Here is a 13,870-nt window from a genome sequence, read left to right as displayed (position 1 = left end):
ATGAGAATAGGTTTGTTTGCTGTGGGAGTTAGGGTGGAGCGGAGGGGAACAGAACAGTGCTGCTGGAGTCGCCACATACTCACTGAGCAGATTTAAAACTCAGAGTTCACATCTTCAGAGTGAAAGAAAGGGATTCTTTCACAGGATCAGCAGCAGTGGAAAACAGGCGAAAGAGAAGCCAATCTGAGCGTCTTGCCTTTTGCTTTACACTGAGGCCATTGTCAGTGGTGTCAGCACTCAGGGCAAATTGCTATCCACTGACATAATCACTGGAGAACATTGGGGATGTAAAATGAAGCCACCGACCAAAGGGCTGTTATGTCTTGCAGAACTCTCCAGATATCACTTTCATGAGGTTTGGTCGACACAGAACAAGCCAAACAAGACATTTTATAGTTTCTGTGGCTAGAAAACCCCTCTGATCTCCTAAGAATGCATGGAATGAAGTACCACCCTCTAATGTCACAAACACGGACAGGCAGTGTTATGGGAGGCACTGAGTACGCTTGGTGTTTTGTGTCAGAAGCAGACGACTATAAATACAGAACTCACAGCACTTCGCAGGTAGTCTGCTGCCCCGTCTCCCCAAAGACGCTGGTGCACAATGAACAATGAGAGAAAGAGTCGGGAGGTGACATGTAGCTGATTGTAGTCAACATTTTGGCCTGTACACCTTTCTCAAGACATACAAGATACAGCCTCAAAAGCACAACTGAAATGTTCTCCTGGCGCTGAGGGAATATCTGTCCATTTAGTTCCTGGAACTAAGCGATAACTCCGTTGAACTACACTGCAGAGGAATTAGAGCCTATATGAGCCAATATGCTCCTCCACCCAGGGGGTCGGGTGGAGGAACTGGAAAAGATGAAGACAGGGCACCTGGTATCCAGCAACACTGATAACTGATAATTGATAATTGATTACCTATCTACCCAAACTAAAATTTTGTACATGCTGTAAAATAAAGGAATCAGTACTGAGACTGCAGGAAATTATTGGCACAGCACCAATACATATTAATTTCTAGACCATCTGAAAAACAGGCACTGCCCTTTTCACCACACATCACAGGTAATAAATTATTTTTCAACGCTATTGTTCAAAACTGAGTCAACAAGCCAATTTTGGCAATAGAAATAATTATATCATGTATCTATATCGTGTAGCATGACAACCTGTTATGGGTTTGTTGTATAATTACATTTTGTTTACATGCACTGCTAGTTCATTTGAAATAAGTTTGTAATTTGTTTCTTGGTTGGACCAGTGTTTCAGTCTGCTGGTGGGTGGAGCCTCCTCATTAGTTGGTGTTGCCTAAAGCTGATCTTAGCTTTTAAAAAGCTGAGTTTGATGGAGCACATGGTCAGTTGTTCTGTGTTTGAGGGGGAGATGCCATCAGATTCACCCGCTGTCTTGTCTTGTGTTGTGTGTGTGTGGGCAACTTGTCTCTTTGTGTTTGCTCCCTTTTTGATTTCTGGTTCTCAACTTTATTTGGCCTAAGTTTTAAGGCAGTTTGACAGTATGACATTCAGGTTTCAGCTGGCAGTAGCGAAGCAAATATTTTGGAGATTGTGGAAGCAGTGCTGGTAGAAAATCAACAACTTCTCTCAGAGAGAAGAGGCAGAGGAGGAAGATCTTATGGAAAGAGAAACAAATGTGTCACCAGTTGGAGGGATCCTCCCCAGACAAATCCTCCTCTCACTGCAGGTTCCCCTGCTATGACAGATGCCCCAGTTACACCCTTGCAAATACAACTGTGTGAATTAGACTGAAAGCAGAAAATAAAAGATTAAAGTTATGACTTGAGTTCAGAGAACTTGAATTAAAGGGTAACTTCGGTATTTTTCAACCTGGACCCTATTTTCCCATCATTTTGTGTCTAAGAGACTAATGGGGACAACAATTTTTGAAATTGGTCCAGTATTGAGCGAGATCGCATTAGCCGGCAGCTGTGAAACGAGCTGCAATGTAATCCGATGGGGCAAATGTGAACCGTCAATGTGCGTCCACTAAAAGTGCTTGTTTTTGCCACTGACAGGCTCAGATTGTTATTATAAGTGTCTGACAACATTATGGAAAGGACCCTACAGAGAAATGATCCGGTCTGTGTGTAACTTCCTGCAACAACTCAACTCTCGCGAGACTGGTGCAAGACTTGGTTACACACAGACCGGATCAAGCGAAAGGTAAAGAAAAACGTTTCATTTCTGTGTGGGAGAAACGAGCTACCTCCCGATCTCAGCAGAGAAACAAGATGGCGGAGAAACGGAACTTAAATTTCTGGCTCTGTGATCCTGTGATTGAGTCCACATGGTTCTCAGGTTCTCATGTCTTTTCAATGTGTGTGTATTGCGTCCAGCCGCCCCCTAGCGGCAGAAAGTCAACGTTACAGTGTGACTAACTAACCAACGAACGAACGCACTAACGGACGGAGACTGATCCATAGTCCCCCTGGTGGGGGACAATGAGCACAAAGATCTAACCTTGAGAAAGCTGCAGTTCTTGCAGATCAATCTGACTCACAAAATCACCCTTACAACAAAGTCAGCAGTCACAAATCCTGGTGCTAAATGCAGTTCAAAAAAGTCTCCATCGAAGTCCTTGTCAGCACCAAGAGAGGAAAGGGCAGACTGGTCCCACAAATCAAATAGTGTCATTAGTGCCATCAGAAGGGCGGTGTGATTAATGTAGCCTACGCCCTGCTCTAGGGAAGAAAATAAGAAATTTAAGAGCGTTGCTCTTCTGAGTTCTCTCCCTTAGTGCTCTAGTCAGAACTTGTGACTATGAAACTACATGCCAGATTTGTTTAAGCCCTTTGTTTCAGATGGGTTTGTGTCTGCAGGGTGATATGGTGTTAAACAGAGCATCTCAGAGAATCTCAGTGTTTTTCATATAACTGACAATATGAGAAGTAGTAACAGTGTGTTCCAAGTTCCTTTGTTTAATGTGGTGCTCGAGTCTGACTTGTTTCTGATCCTGTTGAAGTTGCACATGTGGCCTGGTTTGAGCATAGTATCTTATAACTTGATGATACTAGCTATAATTTATTTGACAGTCTAAATTCTGTGTCTTGCCTCCAGATGGAAAATGGGTGTTAGAGAACAAATGTCTACATAACAAATGAAAGCAAGCAAACGTTTTACAGCTTCAAAATGCATATAAAACTCCTTCTGGTGCCACAGTCCTGGTTCCTAAAAGCTCAGACAAAAAATGTCAAGTTGAAAACAGGTTGAAAAAAATCCAATGAATTAGTCATTGTTGGTATATTTACACAGATTTTTTAGGGACAGGGAGAAGGATAGGACTTGAAGGAAAATAATATCTTACAATTTTCAGATCCCATCAAACTCAAAGTCAATGTCAGTGTTTACGAGCAGCACAAATATACAAAAGCAATACTTGTACAGCTTCAAAATACATTTGACTCACATTTAGCTGACACATGTTGTGCGACATGCTAAGCTGTCATATCCAGTTAGTACTTGTATCAGGAGCTCAGTTGCTCACTTTTAAATCCTGGACTTGGTACTTAAAGCAGCAGCTTCACTACAGCGCGCAGTAAGATTGAAGAGCAATCTGAAACATCGGCTGTAAATCCTGGAAACATCTGTCAAACATTCTGTCACCAAACGCCTCCAAGAAAACTTCAATCATCCGTGGCTTGATTGTCGCGAACAGTTGAACCATATGTTGAGGATCAACTGAGGAGTCTCATTTCAAAACAATATTTAGGCCTATACACTGCTGGAACAAACTCCTGTGCCTGCTCTTATAAAATGATTGCTGGCAGGAAAGTGAAGCACATTATGGGTTACTATTAAAGTTATGAGTCATGTAAAGACCTTTGCTTACAAAATGGGTTTGTGACAAAGTGCTTAACAGAGCCACAAAGGACACAAACAGACAAAAACAAGAGACAGCAACTGTGCAAATTTTGTGTAACTTGTCAAAAGTTAATCACTAAAAATAAATAGCATTTTATCTCAGTGTGTGAGCAGCTCTGGATCATAGTAACATGTTCCCACTGCATGGGGAGCGGGGCAGGATCGACATTACAGTATACTCATCAGTGATTCTGCCTAATCAGCACTATAGGCAGCTGTCATGATTAATGCTGTCAGACATGAGGACATGCGTGCTGAGTGCTGAATTTAAATTTCACACACACACACTAACAGAAATCACACTGCGCTATTCAGGACAGATTTTAAGCATCTGGTGTGTGCATTGCCACACAAACAACACTGATTCAAACACAGTGTTGAGAGCAACTATACATCACTTGTCGCCATGGAGAAGCATCTCAAGATGGTTTCAGATAATCTTTAGAAGTCATTTTAGTGGAGGAGTGACATACACACACACACACACACACACACACACACACACAACCTTAGAATCTTTGTCAGGCAAAACACTATGTCAAATAAAACATATAAAACTGTTCTGATAAGGTAAATCAAAATGTCAGACTCACCAGTGTATACGACATATTCGTTGATGTTGTGTGTAACCCAGTCTCTTTGTGAACTGAAGTTCATCTCTGAACAGAAGGCTTGTTTGCTGTTGCCATGGGATACCAACAGAGGAAAGCAACAGGAGATGGAATAATATGTCTCAGGATTGGAAACATATAAATGTTATTTGAATTACGCTGTTCCCATTTCTGTCATAAGGTAATAAAATGATCTATCTTTTAACCTTGTTAACTATTTCATGATTTAAATATTTGAAATACCTTTCCAAGAGTGTTTTACTCATAACTGTGGCTATATCTAAAATTAAAGTAGGCTACACTCAAATATGTTGTTGAAGAGTTTGACTTGAAGATGGAAAAGATATCTATATTTGGACTTTTCTTAATCCATAACTCAAATATAATGAAGCCTGTTGCAGCCTCAAAAAACATGTGAACTCATACTTTCACATACCCTCAGTCCCTGTATCAAAAAGAGAAAAATTGTATTCAATCCAATAAATCACTATGTAAACAAGGCCAGTGGTGGAGTGGCGGCCTTTCAACAGGGGGCGCACTATTCTAACATACTGGGGCTTTAAACTTATGTGGTTGTCCTTATGCGTTCTCTTTCACTACAGTATGAGATATATATTGTTTTTTGTTCTGTTTTGTTATTTACTGAATAAACTTTACTTGTGTGGCAGGTATCAAAGCGACGTTCTTCACAGACAAAAATAAAACCTGATGACACTTACAATAAATATTACAGCAATGTAACATCCCTTACAAAAGAATTATAGTAATCCTAAAATACATTTGAGGATACTATACTATACTATAAATGGGCCTATCCCAACAAAACTTAAAAAATATCATGCAGCTAATCAAAAATTATACCACAGAAAATCATATAGCCTAGTAATGAAAAACACAATCTGTCAATATTCTATCAATATTCCTATAGGAATATTATAGCAATATTATGGCGACACTATAGGACTTATGTAAACTCACTGAGTGTTACAGACACACTTTAAAATAAGAATATCAGAACTGAGTAGATCTCGGGGTCCATTTGCGTCGCCAGTGCATTGCAGCTTTAACCGGTCCATAATGCCTTGCGGTGTCCCAGTTCTGTTCCAGTGTAATTTACAAGCTTCTCTGATGGGGAGCGAGCAGCGGGGAGGGCAGGCGGAGCAGCAGATGTGAATTGCCCCATGTCGGATGTCCGATGACTGGACGGACGCATGTTTACAGCGGGCGTGGATGTGCGCACACCGAAAACTCCCATCCCAGCAGCTGATTTCAGGCGCGGATCCGCACGGAATAAACAGGATTACCCGCCGGTGGCCCGCCTGACATGCAGCAGAAAGTACCGGATTTTTATTCCAGAGAGAATTACTGAGGCTACAGCAGAATAGGAGAGTTTCAAATGCTCTGACATCCAGTCATCTGCGGCTGAGTAGAGGTAGGATATTGGGTTTTTACATGGGGGAGCAGAATGCAGCGGGTCTGTCACTGTGGATCTGACTGCTGTGTGGCTCACTAACTTAAATGCGTCAGTCAAGCCAACATTTTAAATCTGTGGCCATTCAAGCAAGGTTGTATTAAAATGTCCTCGAAATGCCACAACATCACATATTGATTTCATAGTGGACTGTTTTTAGTTCAACGTGAAATATCTCAACAACACACACAGAGGCTGATCAGTAGTTGCATAACTTTATTTTTGCAGCAGGTTTACACTGTTGCCCGTGTTTGTCTCCTCCTCAGCCTCCTGTAGCTTGGCCCTTTAAACACAAATATCCCAGTGATGGTGAACAAAACATTGATCTACTTTTGGTTTATATTTTGCACACAAATGCCCACATCTTCATATGGGTGTGATGGTGGAGTTCCTGTCAAATGTTCATAGTGTGAAGTCTCTGGAAAAGGCAGCATACCTGATCCATGACCTGGCAGGATGTGACTGGACTGGTCACTGTTTGAGTGGATTTGCTGAGTCTGCCAATGATGAATCACTTAATAGAGTCAGGCTATAAGCGTTCACTCAGCAGTGGTTTTAATCATCAGTCATACAGCTAGAGTCAAAAGTAAAGACCTTTTTTAAGTACAGTAAGGACAAAAACTGATTCATAGGCATTCTATGTCACAGCCAAGGACACTCTGCTACACAAACGTACACAGAAAAGACTGAAGAATGATTCCTAAGTTGATTTCATTTCATTTGATATCAGTGTCCTGCACTGTAGGTTCCCAGTCCACACTTACAAGACACATCCAGGCATCACTTGGTAAATCTGTGTGTAACAAACATTCACAAACAAACTCGGGTATCACACAAAGTAAACTGTTGTTTTCCCCAGGCTTTACAGATAAAGTTTGCCACATAGAATCCACCTTTTCTGAAACACATCAAGTCTTTTATAATCATCCAACCAAACAACAAATAACAACATTTTGAACAACAAATAAGCAGATATTGAAGTCATTTTGCTGTAATACATTTCTCCACTCATGCAAAGGACAACTGAATGTAAAATTCATTTCATTTTCAGTTTCTCTGAGATTTACCACTGATCCGTTCTGTTTCTCATTGTAATGTCGCTGACCTAAATATTGCACAAAAGAGATCTTTGGCTTCTAGACAAGTTCTGCATGACTTATGGCTCTGACATATAAAAACGATTTGTTCTTAGTTCAGTTTTTCTACCACGTCAACATACCATTTTTCTTTACAAATGGAAGGGAATGGAAGGGAGTAATTGGTTTTTAATATCCTGTATATCACACCATAATCCATTTCATAGTCTATATTGTCTATCATTTATAGCTGTTTGAAGAATGTAATTTTGTCCATTCAAAGTTTTTTTTGTTTTTTTTGGACAACATTATTTTCTTCTGAGAAACTTTGCACTTTAGAGGTTTTCATTACAGAAAACATGGCCCATTGGGACAGTTTGAATTACATTAGGTCCATCGGTAAACTTTGTATAATATTTCAAGTGCAGTGTCTTCCCTAAACCCTCCCGTCCCTCCCGTCCATCTGGCTCTAAATCTAGTTGACACACCAAGGCTCCATTTACACACTCTGCTCAAATCAAAAATACATTTATTCAGTTCATATTCATGCAGATTTTTTTCTTTTCACACTGTCTTAAGAGAGATATTTGATTTCACATGGTTATACGGTACTTTGAAGAGCGGAGCTATGCACAATGGTGAAAAATTCAGATTTGATCAGTGTAAATCTACGCTCCCAGCTCAAATCTGATTTATTGATCTACAACATGTTGATTCAGATCTCGTCTCTTCACTGCTGTCTAAACAGGAAACATCTGATTCCTTGTGGTCAATCCATATTTTGACTGCAATTTAAAGATCAGATCTGTGCCACTTGAGTGAAAAATTCTGATTTGATGTGGCAGTGTAAATCCAGTCTTGCTGATCTTTCAGAAGACCCCCCTCCCCTCCCCCTCCCCCCTTGTGGTCAGCTAAGCTCTTAGCCTTACAGGGTTAAAGGCTTATTATCTCCACCAAGCTGATTAGTTTCAACTTTTGAGACTGCAAGGTTCCACGTCAGGTGTGATTGAATGGAAGGTAATTTGGTCGGCCAACCTTCCTAGCATACTAGCACCAATGGAAAATATAACACAAAGTTGAATTTTTGATGTGAATATGGTACACTGTTTTCTTTGTGCCTTCAGCTGTTAAACAAAATGTTTTTCCAGATACGGCAGTGGAATTGATGACAAGCTGCCATTTGTTAAGCTCATCAAGCTGTGGCTATTGACTGCTGTATGGCACCAACACTCACACCCATGCTAATGATGTTTTCAGTCCTGGTACTGTAAGGAACTTTGGATAAAAGACCTTGTAGCTCAAAATTGCAGACTTTTCAGGAACTATAAGAAAAACAGCCTTGTGTTTTTAGCTTGACGACCAGGCATTTTGGAGTTTATCTTATTGGTTTATTTTTTAATTATTAGCAATTTGAATTATGAGCTTTTTACCCGACAGCAACGATGTTGCACTCATGTAAAAAAATGCACTGTCGTTTTAGCAACGAGCTGTTTGTTCTCAGGAAAACGTCAAATGGTTTCTTACTTGGTTCCCTCTGACTGTGGATGACAATACCTGAATGGAAAGCCGTTCTGTCCAGTTACTCCCTGAAGCTTTTCATTCAGCTTATTCCAGCTTTTGCTAAGCTTGTAGCCACCTCACTCTCCTCAGCTGACAAAGTTGATGTGGAAGTTATCTCTGCAAGACGTCTCTATTGAGAAGCACAGACGGCATCTAGCAGAACACTTGTTTAACACAGAAACATTGCTGCAGAAGTAGGAAATTGAGTGTAAGACAGGAGGTTGAAAGGTGTAGTTTTGATACAATTTCATGCATTGATTACCTGACCCAGCAACTAAAATGCAACAGAGCGAAGCAACTGAATGTTCAAAAAAATTGCAGACCAGTGGAGAGAGGCCTACATGTTGCCTACATGCCTTTCCAACATGGCACTGATCTTGTCTTAGCGGCTGTATGACGTAATTGAGCTTAAAATTTCATGTTTAACATTCTGATTAGATTTGAAGACAAGGAGTCATGGCAGAATCTGTGAAGGAGACAAAGCACGGCACAAAGCAGCCAGAGCGTGTGTAATATTCTGTTTAAGCCTCTATTTTACAGTTTGACAGTTTTAAAAGAATATCAAATTCTGCCCAGTCGGTGTGATTGCCAATTTTGTTTCATTGTTCAGAAAAGGAATAATGTGGCACACAGAATATCTTTTTAAGAGATTGTAGGGTTGACCGACTGCATTGCTGTAGTTGCAGTATTAGTAACTCCCTCCAACAGCAAGGTTAAAGTCAATTCCTCATGTTTCCATTTCTTCATGTTTGAAACACCTGCTCACCCCAGCATCTCCAGTGGCTGTTTCAAAGGCCAGTCTGTTCCTCTGGCTTGGTTTCCGTGAAAGAAGGAATGGCCGCTGAAGACTGTAGACGGCTGCTGGAGAAACCCTACACTTCCATATGGATCTAAGACATTTTTAGTGCCGTTATGCATAGCGCTGTTCATTCACTGTGTTCAGAAGTAATGGGGAACTTCCCTCTGTATTAGTATTCTTCTCCCTAACTCCTTAGAGGAATCGTGCTGACTCCTGCCTTGGCCTTATTTGATTCAAAGAGCTGGAAAAGGAAACAACGACTGATTTAATTCTCAAGTTGGCTTTTACTAAAATATATCCGGTTGGTAATATTGACAACATGGAAAAGGAGATGTGTAGTTATTTCAGTAACATAGAGAACAGTTTTATATGAGTTGTGTGTTTATAATAAATGAGGCGTGTGTGTGTGTACAGACTCTTGTACAGCCTTTCTCAAATGATGAAACTGAAAAACAATTGTCTTTGTGTCCTTGGGTCTGGCAAGCATTAATAGTTTATATTGATTTTCCATATTGTATACAGAGTGGAGTACGTGGTACAATTATGTCTTTTATATGAGCTGTGATATAGTTTTTTGTACTATGCCATGGCCGGAGTCCAAGAAGAATTTGTCCTTTGGGAGGTGATAGACAGTAAATATGATGACACACAGGGACGGATTCAGGTGAAACTAAGTGTAAAAGTGTCGCCAGCAAACCAACATGAGGACCATTTAGCAATACTCCACCGACCTTCGTCTGTGCCTGATCCCCAGTTTGAGAAACGCTGCAGTAGTAAACACCTCCACGTTCCCTTGTTGACCACGTTAGTCCCAGGAAGAAACAAAGAGGAAGTGACAGGGAAGCACGGGTTGCTTCTTAATTGTCGGCGATTGTTTGGTCTCCTTTCCCAGACCGTGCCCTCCAATCAATCCAGTCATCTGTGTAAGGCTCGGACAAAGCCGGAGCCGTGTCGCCATGGTGAGGGATTGTTTGCATCCAGTCATGCCGCTAGCCATGTGGGCGTCCCAGCACCCCCCACCCACCCCCTGCACCCTCCAGCACGCTCTTTTGTCTGTGCACCTCTTGTTAGAGAGCAACCCCCCCTTCTGTTGCCTCCTTGTGCTTTTTGCCTTGCATCATCAGCTGTCGAACGGCTTACCGCTGCTGTCAGATGAAAACCTCATATCTTCAGCTATGTCGAGTTTTCAGAAGTAGTGTTGTTTTCAGACTGACATCAATGCATTTTTGAAAGGATACAATGGGTTTTGAACATTTTTCATGGGGCCCATGGTCCTGGAATGTAGTCTGTGTGTAACTGACCATGCACAACAAGCGTATTGGAAAACACTTTTGTGTTGAAAATTGAGAGTTTTTCATATAACAGCATAATTATTCTGTTTTTTATTGGTTTTGTTAGCAGGCTGCATGTGTGTCAATGGCTTTGTTAAAGTTTAATTTAGAGATGGGCTGAAAGAGCAATGGGCTGAGGCAGGCTGGGAAATGAACTCTTTGGTGGGCATTTTTCAGCATTTAGTGGGCAATTTTGTCAAAACCCATCTCATTAATGTGAGAATTATGATGCCTGGTTTGCGTGAAATTAGATGCACTTCTTTTGCATTTTCTATCTTGACACACTTTGCACCTGTAATCCTAATTTCAGGGATATTTAAGGAGCCTTCAGGGACATTTTTATGGTGATCCCCCATATTAATTGCCCATCCTGGGCTGAGGAAATATAAATAAGAAATACTGACTTGCCAAACTATGTCCCCTCCCTAACTCTGCCTCCTTGTGGCATGCTGAGAATGAAACTTTAGGGGAGCTAGACTGAAGTCAAATCTAAGTTTAGCTCAACGGTTTATAGCCCAGACAAGCGTAACAGTCTTCATCCTTGAGACCTAGCGGCTGCCATCAGATAACAGAGAGAGACATCTTGGCTCCCCATCTCCCCATCTTTTCACCAAGTACCTCACATCTACCTCTCCATGCTGAATCTCCTCTCCTCACCCTAATTGTTCTCAAAAAAATCCACTTGCTTCTCTCTTGACTTTTGGTTCCTTTTTATATTTGGTGATTCAGGAATTTGATCTTATTCTGTTGTTGCACTCTGCAAGTCACTCTGCATAAGAGCGTGGGCTAAATGCATAAAATGTAAATTTAATGCAAAATGAGATGTATACTTTGAGTGGGATCCTGGTGGCTCAGAGTGTCCTGGCTCATGTATGTACTGATTAGATGGAGTCATGACAGAGTCTGTGAAAGAGACAAATCGCATGCCTACAGACTTTGTTGCCACTCTTCACAGATACTGCAAACATAAAAAAGTCATTTGTAATAAAATCACACATAAAATCACATCTACCATTTCCACTGTAAATGTGAAGAAGGGTGTTGTTCCCGAAATCACGGGGCAATAAAAAGGCTAAATCGACTGTCCTGGATTCTTTATTAATGGTTTACTCTTTGGAGGATTCGGCATCCAGTTGGAATGTAGAGAACTGAGTTGGGCTGTTTATTAAACTATGACTAATGGGAAAGGAAATTCCAACACAGTCTTTCCCACAGGTTCTGAGGTTATTTATTGTGCTGTTGTAGCTCAGTGAGTAGAGCATGATACTAAAGGTGGGGGTACAACAAAGTCGAAGTTTCCCAAAAAAACAAAAAAAGAAACAGTCAAACACACCGGCGCATACACATTTGTGTTTACTCACTGTGGCTTTTCTTTCGTTTTCTCCGTTTACTTACACTCCACGCAAGTGGGGGTGCATTAAGATTAAAGAGGTAACTGTAACCTAGGAAAATTGGAAATAATGGTGACAAAAACTCAAAACAACAATGGCTGTGGTGAAAGAGCGACCAAGGCAGCTGAGGGAATATGAGGATTTAGAAGCTGTTTGATCGGTCATAAAGGTGCAGATTTCCTCTAACAGGCTCAGCAAGCCGAGTGGCTAAACGATTAATTTTGAAAGATTTGAACACAAGATGTTAGCATGGAGATGTAAACAAAGGCAATGAACTGGAAAAAGAAATGGAGGCACTTTTCCACAAGGCAACACAACCAATCGGGATATAGACCAATTGCAGACCGCCACGCACTGGGGGTTGGTGGGCGATGAATTCAGCTAGTTGGACCAGCAGACCTGTGAAGCCAATGAGGCGTTTCCTTTTTTCTGTAAATGTGACCTGTTGAACCTGATGAAATTGGTTTCCGCAGCGGCCTTGGCGCTCCCAGGGTCAGGGGTTCCACACCCTGTGTAGCTCAATAGGAACATGGTGGCACTAACCCCGCCAGGATTAGGGTTTTGATTCCCACTGGAGCCTCCCATGGAAGGCGTCTGAATTGTTCAGGCGGCCCTCGGGCGGTATCGACGTCAAGGATGAGAGCCGAGCTTATAGGCCTCTCAGGGAAAAGGATAGCCCCCGCTCGGTAGGATTGCAGAAAGTCTGAACATCTGCTCCTGCTCGGCTACCTGAAATGAACGCTCCCACGGCACTGTAAGGTGCTTTGGATAAAACCAAACACCAACCGGCATATGTTGTGATGTTTGTGTCGGAGGGCCAGAGGGAGCAGGGGATGCTGAGTCGAGGAATGAGATGGACTGTGCGTACAACACAACAACAGCTGTTAATTCTGAGTTTGTGTTTTGATATTGTGGTGGGCCGCCGCAAATAAATCTGCAGGCCAGGTGACAGGTGGAGGGCGTTTCCAAGGACTAGAATCATCTTTCCAACAAGACTGTTATCTTGGTGGAAAAGATGAGATAGAGTCCTGGAAACACCCTCCAACCATCACTGATCCACCTGCCAGAATGTCGTCTCTTGATAAACGTGGACAGCTTATTATCACAGCTGGTAGACTGTTATTATAAAAAAGATAGTTTTGCTCCTCAGTCCTGATTGGCTTTGTGATGTTGGAAACAGTTGTAAAATATCCAATAAAAGCACACTTCTGACCGCTTAACAGTTAAGCTAACGATTAATACGGCAACCGAAAAATCACCATTCATATTATTTTGCTTGGCGGAAGAATACGATTATCATTGAACTATTATTGACTTAAAATGAAAAGGTTTATTTAACATTTTTATTTCGTTTTTATAAAAGCAATTTATCATGCCCAATGGCTTCTCATGGCTTACTGCTTAATTCCTCTCATCAGATACAGACATTATGTTCTTTCATTCGGAAGTGAATTGCTGTTTCAGTATGTTGACGTGAATGAAGACAAACTGAATTGACCAAGAGCCTTGGTTGTTGCTTATTTTGCTCTCTTGTTGTATTGATAGGGTTATGATAATTGTATCATGGAGGAGTGAATGACTTCAGCATGCATTCTTGTGTGTGTGTGTGTATGTGTGTGTGAGAGAGAGAGAGAGAGACAGAGGGAGAGGTAAGACTTACAAGCTAGTGTCAACTGGCACTCGCACTGAATGAAACCACTGTGCGATTTAGATATTGCATGTCATTGAACAAGGATTTCATTACACC

This window comes from Centroberyx gerrardi, chromosome 24 (assembly GCF_048128805.1).
Source record: "Centroberyx gerrardi isolate f3 chromosome 24, fCenGer3.hap1.cur.20231027, whole genome shotgun sequence".
Classification (NCBI taxonomy): Eukaryota; Metazoa; Chordata; class Actinopteri; order Beryciformes; family Berycidae; genus Centroberyx; species Centroberyx gerrardi.
Note: the sequence above shows the minus strand (reverse complement) of the source record.